The 17313-nt window shown below is 46.2% G+C and overlaps 1 protein-coding gene across 1 annotated transcript in view; it reads right to left on the bottom strand.

Moving 5' to 3' along the window:
• The window catches only part of MAPK15 (mitogen-activated protein kinase 15), a 396607-nt gene that overhangs the window by 323845 nt on the left and 55449 nt on the right, over positions 1 to 17313 (bottom strand). The window contains exon 2 of the mRNA XM_069621971.1: positions 2889 to 3030. The gene's annotated coding sequence lies outside the window, so the exon portion shown is untranslated. The remainder of the gene's footprint in view (positions 1 to 2888; positions 3031 to 17313) is intronic.

The raw sequence follows: 17313 nt of genomic DNA, 5'->3' as shown, positions 1-17313 counted from the left end.
AGCAGGTTTAAATGACTCCACTATGGAGCGTCCAGGAGTTGCAAGAGCTTGCGCCGCCCATATTTCAGCTCGGGCTTCACATCTTTTGCTTTTCTGTTTATTCGACGAATGGGTTGCAGAATGCACTTTGTCGGGAGATGTAGATACAAGATCGGCCTCCAGTTTTTCTACTGCTTCATGTATGTCTGCAACCTGTCTGGGGCCACTGTTAATGTGCTCATTTTTTGTTGTTGTTCAAGCTTGTATATCCCGGAGGGCGGGTCTCTGCAGACCCGGATACAGGACTTGGCAAAGCGCTTGCCTGCAAGCCGGATGTCCGAGTGACAGATGGTTTGAGGCCACGTCACTGTTATGGCTAGCAAGCATTATGCTAATGCTACTGGGGGGCGGGGAAAGAGGTGTGTCATCAGTGGTGGAAATGCAAGGATGTAGAGTTAAATGTGCATTTCTTTGTAGTGGGTAGTGAGACGTTTTATCAGTAGTTGAACAGTGTAGCAGGGTCTCATTCTTGGAAACTGTCATCATCCGACTTTTCAATTCACTGTGCCTGTTGAAGGTCCGTGCTTGACTGCGTTTACGCTGGTAGGTGAGCGTGTTGCTCGGTTCTTGTAGGTCAGCGTGCTTAAGATGCGCCGAAATGCCCAGCTTTGAGCAAAGTACCAGATCTACCTACAGGTGCTGCCAAAGAAGTAAACAACCCTAGGAAACCTTAGGGAACCACCGAGGGGACCTCCTTGAAGAGAGCAAGTTCCAAATGTAAGGCTCAGTTAGGACTGATGCAAAATAGAATATTGACCACTGGATTTCAATGGTTATCTGCGGTTGTGAGGCAGGGGTAAGGGGCTGCATACCTCCACTAATCCCAGACTTGCCACAATTCCAAAGACTATATCAGGACACAGGGACAGCTACTGACCTTGGCAGTCACTGTAAATTTGGCTTCGGAATAGGGGGCGACGGCGCCAGCAGGCAGACGCAGCTGCAGTGATGGAGAAGGCACCAGCAAGACAGTCAAGCCAGAGCAAGGGGATCCGGACAACTCAAGGGGGAAATAGGGAGCAGACGGCCATCAAGGAATGGTATCACAATGAGATCAACATATGGAGGTGACCCAGGATGAGAGCAGATGGAGCAGGTGCAGAGTGGTAGTCGCCTGCCACTCACCTAGGCCAGGGAGACTCACTACCTCAAAGGTGCTGGGTCCAGGAGGATTTTGCAGTGAGGCAGGATAGCAAAGGCAAGGAAACAGTGCCAAATGATAGTGACAGTCCTGCCAACCAGGAGGACTGTAAGAAGGACAAAAAGTCCCGTTTGGGATTCCGAAACTAAGAAAATACTGGGACATGGACAAAGAACAAAGGAGCCAGGGTCATGCTCCAAGGACTACTGTGTGAAGATGCAGCAGTCCATTGTCAGACAGTAGTCCTCTGTAAAATTGAAACTTTGAGGAATGCACAGGGTTGCTCTACAGATGACAAATTCACTCATGGGCTGACCTAAGCCGACCTTCCAATCACACACAAGTTGGACCTCAAAACCACCAAACACATAGGTTCACCCACACATGATGCGTATTGGCCAAACCTGTGGCACTAAACCAGGTTAACGCAATTTAAACAACTCTAGAGGGTGCAGGGCTTGGGTCAGAGTGAGACTTGTTGGGCCTCATCAGTGAGGTGGAGCTGTGCATTTCTGAGCACAGTGAGCAAGGGGTGCACTTCTCGTTTCCCCCAGATAACTTAGGGTGACCAACCCCAAGTTCCTTGCAAAACATACAAAAAAGGTAGCAGGCGCCCCCTCTAGAAAGAACATGGCATGATAACCCGTTACATGTTTTTTTCCCACTTTGAGGGTCCGCAGCCACTGCTTTTTGCTCACTGTACTTTTCACAAAGGTGGAATAACCATTTGCATATCAGTCGCTGTCCTGCCCACAAGGGCAATCCAGCACCGAAATGCCAGGCAAACCTACTTTGAACAAGAGTACCAACAGCAACCCCAGACAGAAAATATTACATTTTTTATTAAAAAAGTAACACAAATATTAAGTTAGAAATAAAACATTATAGTAAAGGAATACTCCATAAAAATGACTTTTTTGCAAGCTTTTAAAAAAAGGGTTCTGGGGCAAAAAGCCTGCTGGGCCGTCCCTTGCACAGTCCACCATGGTGTAACTGTTTCCATGGAGCAGCGGGAGCTCAGTTGCTCAGAGCTTGTGATATTTCTCATTGATGTATTGCGGTGAACAAGCTGTTCTAAAAGGAACACAAAGTGCAGTGCATATATAGCATTACTTCTGAAAAGTGTCCAAGTTAGGGTCCCCATGCTTCTTCCCACAGCACCGCCACAGCCACTCAGGAAAGTGTTATCCATTTGTGGAAAAATGGAACACGCTTTGGTGGATGAAAGAAGCCGCGTCTTATGAAAATATTTTCTAGAGCCTGCATGATAGGTTCTGCTTGGAAATGAATAAATAATATAAGATTGCAGAGGAAACATGGCAGGCTTTAGGAAGCAGACCGGGCCAGAATATATTAGAAGCATTTTGAATGTAAAGTTGCATTCTATTTTGAGCCAATGCTGTTTTGTGAATATTAGGCCTGGGATGCATGAAATATCAGATTAGATAACTAGCATGTTATAACAGCTGGGTGGTTGAATAGTAACAGAGTACATTGCATGACATTCTCTCATCCCATTAGGCATGACTTGTGAAATCAAGCACAATCCATTCGACCACGGGCATAGTCGGGTCCTTTTTCTGGAAGGTCAAGTGCAATTTTCCTGTGGTCGAGTGACCAGTCTGAAATGTTAAAATGCACTCATTGCATGGACCACAGCTGCCCTCTAGATAGCATCAGTGCACTTGGGTAATCCCAAATACCCTACCTGGTGGTCAGTCTGTGGCAATCTGCAATTGAAGCTGGCTGCAGAAGGCCGTCTGGGCAGTGGGGTTGGTAGCAGCTCTGAGGTGGATGTGTACCGAGAACCAATGAGTCTGCCTGGTTGGGGGATGGCCGGCTTCTGCTTTCTGTAAAATGAGATCAAAGAGGAGCAGTCAGTGAGACCTGTAAGTACCAGCACACAAAAAGTATCAATGTAGCCTACAATTGGAGTGGCACAATAAGGATCTTCTTAAATCATACCAGTCAGTGTGCCAGTACGCCACAGTGTTTGGATGAATTCGTTTTTGTAAATGTGGCTTGGTATAGCATTGATAATCAGTCTGAGAAATGATTCTCAGTCCATGTATGCATGTATGGCGTTTATAAGTCGAAGAGAGCGTTAGGCCTTGGTAGTTGTTAAAGAGAAGCAATTTGAGGGGTTCAATCAATGAACATCGTTTCCATCACAGAGTGATTTAATGGCCTTCTGATTGAGGGGCATGGAGCTGAGAGAGGCTAAGCTCAGGGTGGTCTCTGGGCAGTTAGGCTGGATGTGTCCATGGAGTGTGAATGCTTGTGGACACAGCAGAAACAACCAGGTGATGGCTGGAAGGGTTAGAATGCATCCTAAACCTCTGGCAATTGCTCTAGCAAACCCTCCAGACCATCGTTCTTCATCTGCCTCTACGCCCACCCGGCACGGGACCCACGTCTGATTGGCACATGGTCTTTCCCCTTTAGTAATGGCTTGGCAAGCAAAGAACGATGGTCTGGAGGGTTGCCCAGAGCAATGCCAAAGGTTAAGATTCATTCCAAACCTTGCAGCCATCACCTCTTGTGTTTTGCTTATTGGTCACAGCCACCAGTAGCCGTCTAGTTAGCACCCACCTGACCCTGTATGAGCGAGAGGGCGACAATCTAAGCTTCCCAGACCCCAAACTCAACTGCTTCAGCTGCAAGCACCAGACCAATCACTATAGATTAATTGTGGGGAGTGAGGACAAAGAGTGGAAGCTAACTGAGCTTCCATGAGAAGACAGTACTGTGCCAGAGAGGGAGCGTAAGACAGCTGAGAAAGCAGCAAGAATAGCGCACATGTTTTTTTTGTTGTTGCACATTTCTGTCAGGACAAATCAGAAGTAAAGTCTGGGGAGGAGGGACCGATGCATCAGTGCCTAGTGCCACAACAGACTCTTTACAAGATTAAACACCAACTCACACTCCAAGTCAGTAGCATTGAAACATTTTAATGCAGAGGCTCCATTGAATACAAATATTGTAGTCGAGGCCCCCTACCTTCCCAATCCCCTCGAGTGCAAATAGTGGTAACAGGCCCCCCCGCCCCCCATCCCAGTGCCATATCTGCTTATATTTCTTTTGAAATCAGTCACTGTACTCCCTTTTTGAAGAGCCTGACGCCACCCCTGGACATACTTCAGGTCCCCCCTAGGGGGACTCGACCCACAGTTTGAAGACCTCTGCTCTAAGCCTATCCTAGGGATCAGCTGATGTTCCATTATGTATGTGATAATTTATCCTAACCTAAATCAAATCTAACTTCTAGACTTATTATTGTTTCTTTTTTTTAACATCTTTTATTAGATTTCCAACAAAAAATAATTTCATCACATAGTTTAATGAATTACAACAATAAAATCTAATACAACAATAACCATTCAATAAAACCAGTAATAGATATCCAAAATTCCAGTATACCCTCACCCAAATATATCAATATACTATAACCCTGTGTAAATAGCAAAACATGAAACAATTATAAAATCCACACCAGCACACATAAAACGCCACAAAAGAAAACAGGAAAAGGAGAAGAAAATGAAGGGGGGTGCCCTCTCACTCCTCTCTCCTACCCTCATTCTACTTCATCACTCATATAAAATATGGAATGGGCCCCATAATCAGAGATAATCACCCACTTTACCTTTATCCTTTATCCTTCATTGAGATCTTTTCGTACTTGGGCAGAACCTGCAGCTCTACCAACCAGTCCTCAACAGTAGGTTTATTTCTAGTCTTCCAGACCCTAAGGATTAGCTTAATCGCCTGCATTACAGCGTTATCTATCCAGATATTATATTTCCTAGTGTTCACACACCTTCCTCTATGTAGAAGCAGCATCACATTCGCTACCGACCTTTGCATGACAATATCAAAAACCATATCAATCCGATCAATTACATCTCTCCAAAACTCCTTCACTCTCGAGCAGTCCCAAAGTAAATGCAATAGGGTACCTCTATCTCTTCCACAACTCCAGCACAACTCATCCATCCTCAACTTCAATCTAAATATCTTAACAGGTGTCCAATAAATCCTACCAACTAAACACTTCAGGTGGACATTGGTTCATCCTGGTCTTGGTTGATCATGCCACCAGGTACCCTGAGGCCATACCCCTTCAGAAATTACCATATTAACATCATTCAACCATATATTCCTCAGCTCATTCCAGGTAACTATATGTCCTACCTCCATGGACATGAAATTCATATAGGTACGTACATTATATTCTAGCCCAACCAACAGCTTGCAGATCTCTGGTTTCTTCCTCAATGAATCACCAGCAATACTCATTATTTGATTAATTAATGAAATCAAATCCAGATACCTCCTCTGTTCTCTATTTCCTAAATGATACTTACCTTGCAGCTCCTCAAATTGCAATAGTCGATTTCCATCAAACAAATCACTTAGATTTAATATACCTTTCCCAATCCAACTTTGCCATTGCAAACATCTATTATCAAGTTGTAATATCTCATTATGCCATATAGACGCATCTTGACTGAAACCAAAACTTTGTTCATTTTCTCTAAACTAAGACCATAGAACCTGTCTAGTGGCAATAATCAGTTGCAATTTTAGCCTCTTATTTGACAACTTTCCCATAGTATAAAGGTTATTTAAGTGATATGGCGCACAAGTCTCTCTCTCCACAAGCAACCAAACAGGTCCTCCAACATTATTTTCTCTAAAATAATACAAACTTTTCTTGAGCAAAAAGGCCTCATAATATTTCACCAAATCTGGATAGCCAAACCCTCCCACTTCAACTTTTTGCAGCAAGACATATTTCGGGATACGAGACCTTTTAACAAGTCCCCATAAAAAGGATTGAAAAAGTTTGTCAAACTTCAGTAGTTGTTTCTTATAAATCAATAGAGGTAATGATTGTATCATATATAAAACCTTAGGCAACAAAATCATTTTAATCACAATATTTTTTACCCATAGATTCAAGTTCAACCTCTCCCATCTATTAATAGAGAACGCAAGGTTGTCTAATATCTTATCAATATTATGTAGAACAATTTTATTCAAGTCACCAATTATATGTATACCCAAATATTTAACACCCCCCGGGAGACCATTTACAATTCCAGGACCTTAAAATTCCCTTATTATATGTCTTAGATAGACGACAAAGTTCAGTTTTGTCCCAATTTACTTTGTGTCCCGACAGTTTCCCCATTACTTCAAACATTTGTTTTAACAAGGATCCACATACTTCAGGATTTGATAGGAGAATCATCATATTATCTGCATAAGACAGTATTTTAACTAGGGCTGTACCGAATAGCATATTAAGTATTCGGCCGAATACCGAATAGCTTGTCAACTATTCGGCCGAAAGCCGAATATGAAGCCGAACAGTTGCTTTATTTAATAAATCATGTTCCAAACTTCAAAAGACACACTTATTAAAAAACAAAAAAATAAAGCACCATTTTAAATGCATTCTATACTTTTATTTCTCTTCATTGTAATGAATGTAGCATCTTCATTTAAAGTATAAAAGCCAGAAATAAAGCAGATTTTACCAAAATGAAGCGACCAAATGTACAGAAGATTGTTGCATATTCAGTGGCAGTTAAAGTAGGAGGCTTCACAAATGCAAAAGAAGTGCCTTTGTGAATCAGATGCATTTCATCCTCTATCCAGTTGCAAAGTCGATGCGGTCGAGTTTCGAAACTTTTTTGCAGCTCACATAGAAATGTATAAAATGTTTCATGTCGGCTCATGCAGGATACAAGTCAAGAGGAAATCTGAAATGCGTGAACTACAACTGTTCACCCGACCCAAACAAATGCTGCTCACTTTTCACTTATCCTAGCCACTCTTTCTCATCAATACACAAACATATGCAACTTATCATTTCCTTATAAAATATCAGATAATGGACTCAAGTACTTAAAAAAAGAAAAGAGGGGCTATGACGTACGCAATGGGAAGTGACATGACAGGAACTGAAAGTATCTATGCACATTTCTTTCAGTTTGTTTTTTCCAACTGAAAAAAGTGCACATTGCATATAAACATTCGCCAAAAGAAAAGATGTTCCTGTATTGATGCAGGCTAAGTATAAAAGATGAGCACCTTTTTTGTCTAAGAATCTGTAACAAAACATGCCCTTAAGAGCAGATTACAATATAAGATATTTTTCAGCTGTGTGATAGCAATTTGTCTGGTCTAATTCTATTCAGTTTTGCAAACTGAAGTCTATATTTGACTTTCTGAGTTCATGTTGCATTGTATTCAAATGGGAATGTCAAAGTATTCGGCTAGAGCCGAATAGCTAGAAACTATTCGGCCGGAGACGAAAGGCTTTTTTTCAGCCAGAATTCGGCCAAATACTTACTCGAAGCCGAAGTTCGGTACACCACTAATTTTAACTTTGTTTTTCCTACACAAAGTCCCTTAATTCCCTCACATTGTCTGATGTATGCTGCTAAAGTTTCCAACGCCAAATTGAACAAAAATGGCGACAAGGGACACCCTTGTCACGTGCCTTTAGTTAGAGGAAATGATCCAGAAATCAATCCATTAACAAATACCTTCGCCTTAACGTCATGGTGGATACAATCAATCATGCGCATAAATACTGAACCAAACCCCATTTTCAACAGCGTATATTCCAGGAACTTCCAATTAACTCTATCAAAGGCTTTTTCAGCATCAAAAAAACCTATAATCCCACTTGACTCCTTGCCATCATGTACTCCAATAACATTCAAGACAGTCCTTATGTTATCATAACCAAACCTTCATGGAGTAAAACCCACTTGAGATTCATCAATCAGATCTCCCATTCAAGTCATCATCCGATTCGCCCAAATTTTGGTAAACATTTTTACGGTCCACATTCAACAAAGAGATTGGCATATAGTTCCCACATCTTTTATGATCTTTATCCGGCTTCGGAATAACAATGATCAATGCATCCTTCATCGAGTCACACAATGCCCCCGACGATATAAAGTTATTAAAGATCCCACATAAAATTGGCGATAATTGAGTCGCAAACATCTTATAGAATTCTGAAACAATAACATCTGGCCCTGGTGACTTTCCCTCCTTCAACTGTAATATTGCATTATAAACTTCAGCAACATCAATCATAGACTCAAGTTTTCTTTTCTTTTCAGCGGATAACACCGAAACAGTAATTTTATCAAAGAAGTTACCCAATTCTTCTTCACTAGGAGAGAGTTCTTCCCTATACAACCGCATATAGAAATCCCGAAAATATTCATAAATATCCATGTTCCTATGCAAAGTGTCCCCTTCTTCGGTTTGTATGGAAGAAACACATTCATCAGTCATCATCCCTTTAAGTTTATTGGCCAACAGCTTACCATTATTATCACCAAATTCCCAAAATCTTTGTTTTGTATAAAATAACCCTTTCCCTGCCAATATTTGTACATAGTTCCTCATCTCACCCTCTAGTTTTTTCAATTTTGTCCTATTCAACTCTGTATCTACAATCGCACACCTGTTTTGTAATTCTTTAACCTCCTCTTCCATTTTTTTAATTATTTCCTGACTTTCTTCTTCGCATGCATCGCTCTGCTTATCAATTCACCTTGTGATACTGCCTTAAAACAGGCCCAAACTATCTTATCAGCTGAGCATTCATTCTCCTCAAAAGTATCTCTTAATAAAATCCCCCAACCCTGCAACTACCAATGCATCCTTATGTAGATTGGCTTGCATCCTCCACCTTTTTGACCGCTCTCTCACTCTCTTAAGATGAAGCTGCATGTGAAGCAGTGTATGATCTGAAATACCTCTCTCTTCAATGCTTGAGCTCAATGTCCGACTAACCTGTTCATTACTAATGAGATAATAGTCAATCCTTGAGTAGGAATTATGGACTGGAGAATAGAAAGTATATTCTTCTTCTTCTAACCCTAACCAACAAGCTACTGCAAACTCTAAGCCTGTCACCCAAATGTATTATAACCCTCATAATGGCCTCAACTATGGGGGATCTTGTGCTCTCTGAGGTCTATAGGAAAGGGTGTTACAACATGGGCAGCAAGAGAAGAAGACTCATTAACCTGGCTGAGAATGTTTCTTCATGGGTAACCAAGGCCATTCAATCTAAAAAAATATGATGGCATCAAGTTATCCGACTCATGTTAATATTTCTTAGAGAAAGTACTGAAATTAAGTAACTTGCACGCAAGTCTAACAGGATTTCGAAGATTCCTCATGAATCGAACATTGCACAGTGCACCAACCTACAACTCTCCAAATCTCAAATCTCACAAATCCTTAGCATATTTTGGCCTTCTCATGGTCCGCTTAACAGGACTGACACACTGATGCCATCACAAAAAATGTTCCTTTGGAATCCATCCCTCCTTGTGTTCGTAGTATCCGTTTTCCGCTTTCCCATCCTCTTTTCCCTCGGTCACTTTCTTTCTTCTAGCAGACTAGGACCTTGATACACCTTGCCAGTGCACCGCACGCCACTCCACGGCACAAGCCTAGGCACTTTGATACCGCTATGAAGGGGATTTGGTGCAGTATAAAGGAATTACATCGACTGGCACATGGTACTTTCCATGGTCCTCGGTTACACAAGGGACAGTCTTTGCTGGTGGCACTTAATGTACCCTTATTGATGGGGAGCGAATTTCAAAGTCGGGGAGCAGCAACAGAGAACTTACGATCGCCCCTAGATTTAAACCGGTGTTAAGGGGTCTCTGATAGCCTTAGATCCTTGGAACGTAGAATATGAATGGTCTTATAAAGGGGAATCACACTTTCCAAATTATCAGGTGCAAGTCCATGCAGACATTTGAAAACCATGCAGAGAACTTAAATTGCAATTCCTCGTTTGACAGAGAGCAACTGTTGCAAAAGGTTCACTGAGGTGAATCTTGCCAGGTTGAAAATGAGGTGGACTGCAGAGTTTTTTAAACTTTCTGAAACCGAGCAAGCCGAATATCAGGAGTTCCCAAGAACAGGGAATTACAGTAATCTAGTTTAGAGCTAATATCATATCATATATCACGACAAAAAATAAAAAGCACTTAGAAAGCACGTTATAAATAACCTATCATATCATATCAATAAGGCAACCAACAACCGTAGTGTGGACGTGATGCTCCATCAAAGACATGCAAGTTGGGGCTCATAGGGAAGCCCTCTTCCATTTCAATGACATTGGGAGGTGGATTTGTTGAGGGAAGAGAAATCTAGGTGAAAGCTGCTTGACTTGTGGCAGCAACAAGAGGTACGTATTTGTTTTGGTGTGTGGAGTGCATCAGGCCCACGGGCAGCAAAGAGCAGGGAAAGCAATAATAACCGGCTCCCCAACTGTACCGGGTGGTAACAGCCAGGTGCCCAAGTTCATATGCCCAAGCATACCGTGGGTCTTTAATGATGGTACCACCCAGTACAGTCCACGGGGGCAGTTATTATTGATATTACCAGCCCTTGTTAACATCCTGGGGTGCTAAAAGCAATGTATTCATTTGAAACAACGGGTCAACATTGAGCGCGAGATCCCATGTTTAAGACAAATACCCAATTGACATGGCTGACATTGGAGTGAAGAGAAGCTCCGGGCGGAACCCCTCTTCCATTTCCATGGTGGCACAGGGGCATCCGAGGAGAGTGGGCGATGCCACAAGACTCACAGGTAAGTGGAAAGGGGTGTCTGTGGAGGGAAGGACCTGGGATGCCAGGGAGAGGGAGGGAAGCCCATGTTTCGAGCAACCCGACTAGCTTCTTTACCTGCCTCAGGTGCTAATGGCAGATTTCTGCGATTCTAGGTTGCTTCCCAAACCCTGGCAAACATGCTATCCATAAGCCATGTTGAATAGCCCAGTGATGGATGTGGCGCAGTGATTAAGGCTATGTTTAAGGAGAAGAGCAGGGAAAAGAAGATCACAGGGTAAGAGTATAGATGAGCTACCAGGTGGAATACAGATGCGGCATCCCTGTGACAAGGACAGAATCCTGACCTTGATTAGGGGGCTTAGAGCGTGGGTTGGATGCTTACCAGGGAACGATCCGGAGCCCGGCCTAACCCTATTTGGGAGGGCCCCAGTTATTGTCCAAACCCCTGTGCCAACATGATTCTTTGCAGTACACATTTCTCTCGCACCACAACTCTTAGTCAAAATGCTCACCTGTTTCTTTCTGTCTCTTCTTGAGTCAACCTTGAGTCAACCTGCAGAGAGCGCAGCCCTCCAGTGCCACCTGGTAGCTTCAATGAGAAACCTGGGATATGCATCAGCATGAAAGAGAAAAAGCAGACACAGCAAGATAGCAGAGAAGTTACAGCGAGATCTATGAAACTGCAAAGCAGACAGTGCACCGCTCCAGAGCATCAGCAGCCCTTAGACCACCAGGGGACAGAACTGGGGGGCACAGACTCTCACCCTCTCACCCCCATGACTGGAGCTTGGCAAGGCCATGGCCAGGACAAAGTGGGACAATGCTCTTCTCAGGCCACCATCGCAATTCCACGGCAGGGGCATATCCTCCCATTTGTGAATTTGGCTGCATACAACACGTCCTGTGAGGGGACGACAGGGATAGATTGGCCAGGGACTGAGGCCAATCCAGACAGGCGGAGGAGGGAAAAAAAGGCCCCTCACGGAAAGCAGAAAGTGTGGTTTGTTCGGGTGAGGTCAGAGCAGATGGATCACTAAGACCAGCAGGAGGAGTGAAGGATCGGCGGATTGTGGAGGAGATATCTGGAGAAGATGAGGTATTGGCACGCATTTGGGAAGTGCTGCTTAGCTGCTGGGATCGCTGCTCCTGTGGATCGTCACCATTGATTTAATGTGGTATGAATACAAGGCTGCATTATCACCATCTGCTTCATTCAGGCCTTTAAGTACTAGAAGCATCAACTAGATACTGATATTGTGTTATTGTATTTCCCTTTAGAATGAAGGATTCCATTGCAAGAATAGTGTTTTGGACTAAGCCACACCCCCATTGCCCAGCATTCTTAACCAGCTTGCGCGTACGCATTTGGGAAGTGCTGCTTAGCTGAGCATCTGGCAGCGGTGATTCCAATTCTACCGACACTCCCGTATATCGGCAGCTGGAAGGTGAATGGCCTTCTGATAAGCATTCTATGTTTTTTGCATCAACTCCTTACATCTGCGTTTTATTAAACAGCTAGTTGCCTATGTCGGGGGGCAGGTACACCCTCCAGTCGGCAATGCTGCCGCAAAAACAAATATCAAAACTGGCGATTCAACTAAAACGCACGATTGTGAGATCCACCTCATCTACGAGTGTAATCCCCAAATTACCCTCAGGTGGCTCTCTGCCTCCGAAGATCCACACTGTCATGCGCCCGTTTTTCCAGGGTGTTTGGGACCGGTTGTGACGGGTCCGCCATTAGTTGCCCCACCACGTTCTTTGTGTTTGCGTTCTGTTGACATGTTGCGGTCTAGTCCTTTTTCCATCATAGCCGTCGCCAGGTGAGTTAGTCCTCAGTCATTCACCCGACGGCCTCTGCGTTGCAACTGCACTAAGGAGTCTTCCCTTTGTGATGCCACCCTGAGTTTTCACTTGGCTTTGGTAAGCCCTCTTTCCTTGTCCTCTCAGGACCCCAAGTGTCTGTCAGTCTCTGTCAGTCTCTCTCCTTCTCTCTCCTTCCCTTCTCCCCCCTCCCCCGTGGGTCCTTTCCACATTCTTTCTCCCTCTTCCTTTTTTCATTGACTTTGGATTCTTATGCATCTATCTGCCATCCAAGGATTTTCTGCGCTGCGGATCTCTATTTCCAGCTGCACTGACTTATTATCATCTGTCTTATTATCTTCCTAACACTCCTGGACCAAAGAACAAAGACTTACCTCGGCTGGGAAATCCATAAGCCTCACGGACCATCAGGTTTTTTTTGCCTAGCACAGGCTTTTTCCCCACTTGCCTACTGCGGGACAGGGGCCACTGGTCTTCTGGTTCTTCCAACGACCAGAGTGGAGTCGTCTCGCGGCAGACCTTATCTCCATAAAAAGAAACCAGTATTCAAGCACCAACAGAGAAAGAAGCATCCGGCAGAGGAGACCTGTACTTCGGGTGAGTAGTCGGAAGTGAGCTCAGTTCACAGTAGTGATTCTGACAGTTTGCAACACCCGCTCACTCCCAGTATGGCAACCGCAGAACAAGTGCAGGAGCTTCTTGCTGCTGTACAGTCCCCCACCATGGAAGTACAGAATTTAAAGGTGGAAAACACTGTCCTGAGGCAGTTGGTATCTACCCGGGAACCCCATACTACCAACCTACCACCCATGGCACTCATCAGGGAAGTATGACAGGTCCCCAAAAGGTCTTAAATCATACATCGAAGCATGCAAGATACACTTTGCCTTCCACCCCACCTTATACGCAACCGATTTAAGCCGAGTAGGCTTCATGGTTTCCAACTTGGTTGGTAATGCTCTAGCATGGGCCACCCCATTGGTCACCAACAGTGATCCCGCGGACAAATTGAGACAAGCATTTGAACGACCCGAGATATCATACACGGCTTGTGAGGAACTGCTCGATGTCCAACAAGAACAGATGGAACTCCTAGCCTACATCACACTGTTTAAACGCTTGGCAACAGAAGCCGGTTGGCCTGAACAAGCCCAGTTTTCCATCTTCAGACGTGGTCTCAAAGAAGACCTTAAGGACGAATTGGCAAGGATCCTTCACCCTTCCTTGTTTTCGGAACTTCCATCAACAGCCCTACAGCTAAAATACAGACTGGGAGAACGAAGAAACGAGAAGAAAAAGCACTGAGGTGCACATGGTCTCCAGCACCTGCATCAGCATTGCCTTCGACATCTGGGATCCATACTGTCACAGAGGAACCTATACAGGTCGGGACCATGAGAGCTCCTCTCACCCTGGAGGAGAGAAAACGCAGAAGGGACTCAGGGTTGTGTATGTATTGTGGCGCCTCGTAATTGCCCCCAAGCTCTACCCCGACGGTCGGGAAACGGGCGACCTCAGACCTAGATGGGACCAGGGTCCAAGGTACTCCCGATCGTCCCTATGTCATTCTGGCTGTTTCCTTGACGCAGGTATCTGAAGATTCTCGACTCATGGTGGGCTCATTATTTCGATCTTGGAGGGAAAAAGTGGTGGACACCCTCGATCTCATAGATTGTGGCCCCGCAGGAAACATCGACACCCTGTGGGCTGTCAAGGTGGGCATTCACCGGATACCCAATGAAGAGGATCAAAAGGTAGAAGGGGTGGAAGACACACTGTTGAGCTCAGGTCAGATCACTCATTCGACAGAGTCACTCCAGGTTTCCATCCAACATGTGGAGGACATGACTTTTGACATTATCAGAGCTGCCCATTTCCCTGTCATACTGGGGATTGCTTGGCTACGGAGGCAAAATCCGACCATCGATTGGACACCGAACAAGCTCAGATTTCATTACATCTTCTGCGGACGGAATTGCATTCACCAAGAACTCTATGAACGTTAAAAGTTGTGGATTCTGACACCCGCACGGTGCACTGTGTCCCGAAAGAGGCCAAGCAATACAGCAGTGTCTTTGTGGAGAAAGAGGTCCATGACTTTCCCCCACACCGACCTGCGGACTGTGCAATTGACCTAGTACCAGGAGCCCTGGTGCCGTTTGGGCGCATATTCTCATTGTCTCTTTGGGACTTCGACTCTACCTGGATGCCAACCTTGAGAATGGACTGATTCAGCCCTCTCGATCCACGCAGGGGCATCTCTATTCTTTATCTCTGAGAAAGACTCTACTGAGTTACGCCCTTACATCGGATTACCGGGGTCTGAATCGTGTTACTGTGAGGGATAGGTACCCGATGCCTCTCATCTCGGATATCATTGAGGCAGTGCAAGGGGCCGCTGTCTTTTCTAAATTAGACCTCTGGAATGCTTACCACCTGCTCTGCATCCGCGAAGGGGATGAATGGAAGACTGCTTTCAGAACTCCCTTTGGACACTATGAATATAGGGTTATGCCCTTTGGCCTCGTCAACGCCCCGGCAATCTACCAAAGATTCATGTATCACATTTTTTCAGACCTTCTCTTCCATTCAGTCATCATATATTTGGATACAGAGGGCGCTAGAGGGCCGCCCAAGATGGCCGCTTTGGGCTGAGCTCCCGTCCAAGCCCCGCATTAATCCTGAACAATCCTGCTGATCCAGTGGATCTACTAATCCAACTGCCTGATTCCTGGCTAATGGCGCTACCTACAACAAGCTCCCGCAAATTGGGGTTCAAACAACCTTCCCCTGCTTGAGGAGGGCCATCGCGGCCTGGGTGCCGGGTGCCGGGTGGATCTCCGAGCGAGGTGCCAATCTGCCCCTCGCCTACAGGCGGAGCCCAGCTGACTGCACTCCGGAGCACCTGGAGGTTCCTGCAGCGGAGCAGACGTCGACCCCGAGGCAGGGTTTGGCGGCGGGCGAACCAGGCATAATCCTTCCCTCTCCCCCCTCCCCCGATCCTGAGCCAACAGGTGGAGCGGACCCCGCCGCCACCACCCTGAAGAAGCCGCCGAGGGCCGAGACGGTGCAGGGGCTGAAGAGCGGCTCCCCTCCCCCGCCGCACTGCCCTGCCTGCTGCGGGGCCTCGCGGCCCGTCATTGGAGCTGGGTACTAGCGCCCCGGCGGGGCCCGCGGGTGCTGCATTAGCCGGAGTAGCCCCCGCCAGAGGAGTTCCCCGCTCGTAGAGTAGGGAGAGCCTGCGGCCGGCCGCGCGTGGAGGTAAGGAGAGGGTGGGAGCAAGCGCTGCCCAGTGTCATCGCAGTCGGCCCTCGCACACCTCTCCCTCCCGCGCGGTCGGTGAAGATCAGCGGGCCGCCTGGTGCGCCACGGCGAGTGAGGTGGCGGAGCTCGCCGGCCCCTGATACATCCGACGGGGCTCTAACGGCAGCCGCCCGCGGCCTTGCATACAGGCTCAGCGGGGCACTCTCACGGCAAACGGTCCCACGCTCCATGCACACCACTTAACCCTGAGGAATCTGATCACTCGCAGCTATAACACCACAGCTGGCACAATAAAACTGGCCGATCCTACCACAGAGGAGTCCCTGCCTCCCCGACAGATGGTTACAGGACCCCTCCATACCTGATCGGCTTCACGGGGAGCCCAGGAAGAATTAAATAAAAAATAAAAAAACGCCTCCGATTGGAAAAAGAGATACTCCAGAGTTCGGGGCCACAAACACCTAGCACAAAACATCAGCCATTGTCCTCCTGCTGGGCTGCTCCCCCCTCCTGGCGAGAGAGGGGGCCTCGGGTGCCTGACCACACGTGGCACAGACTCGCCCGCCAAATAGAATTCGCTTTGCAGGCGACACCATCACATCGCGCAAAGTGCCGCTCCTCGGCAAAGCCTCCTCCCCTCTCACTCGCTTTGCCAGCCGGGGGACATACCCTACCTCCCCGTTGTGAGCCCCCGGGGTACCCTGGACAGTGCAGCCTAAACTCTGGTTCCTCCATACCTCATCGCACCTCCCAAGTACGATGGGGAAACTTGATCAAAACCAAAAGAAGCTGAATTTTCAGAGTGGCACAACCCCCAGAGTACCCCAACAGCAGGAGGACCAGATGCCCGGGTCAGGTGGTGCACAGCAGTCAGGACCAAGCGACAACCCGTCCAAGATCAAAGAAATCCTCCTTGAGCTAAAAGCCGGCATAGGCAGTCTGAATAACAAGATGGACGGGCTAGCCTCCAAGGTCGATCTCCTCCAACATCGCATAGACACCCACTCCGAGCGTTTAGACGAAGTCGAGCAGAGAGTATCCAATCTGGATGATACCACAACAATCCTTTCAGTCAAGGTCTCTCAATTAGAATCCCAAATGAAATCGACCCTAGCCAAGTGCGAGGACCTTGAAGGCCGATCAAGAAGAAACAATATTCACATTGTCGGAGTTAGATAACATCAGACGCAGGCAAAAATGGAGGAATATGTAGAGTCCCTCTGCATTACCCTTTTCGGCTGTGACGCCTTATCTCAATTCTTCATTATAGAAAGAGCACACAGGATACCAGCAGCCAGACCAGCTCCTGGTACTCCACCCAGGCCAATCATTGCGAGACTGCTTAACTACAGGGACCGCGACACCATCCTGCGCCTGGCCAGGCAAAAGGGGGTCATCTCACA

Source organism: Ambystoma mexicanum, chromosome 5q (assembly GCF_040938575.1).
Source record: "Ambystoma mexicanum isolate Mex_15411 chromosome 5q, UKY_AmexF1_1, whole genome shotgun sequence".
In the NCBI taxonomy this organism is placed as follows: domain Eukaryota; kingdom Metazoa; phylum Chordata; class Amphibia; order Caudata; family Ambystomatidae; genus Ambystoma; species Ambystoma mexicanum.
This window is presented reverse-complemented; position numbering and strand designations above follow the sequence as displayed.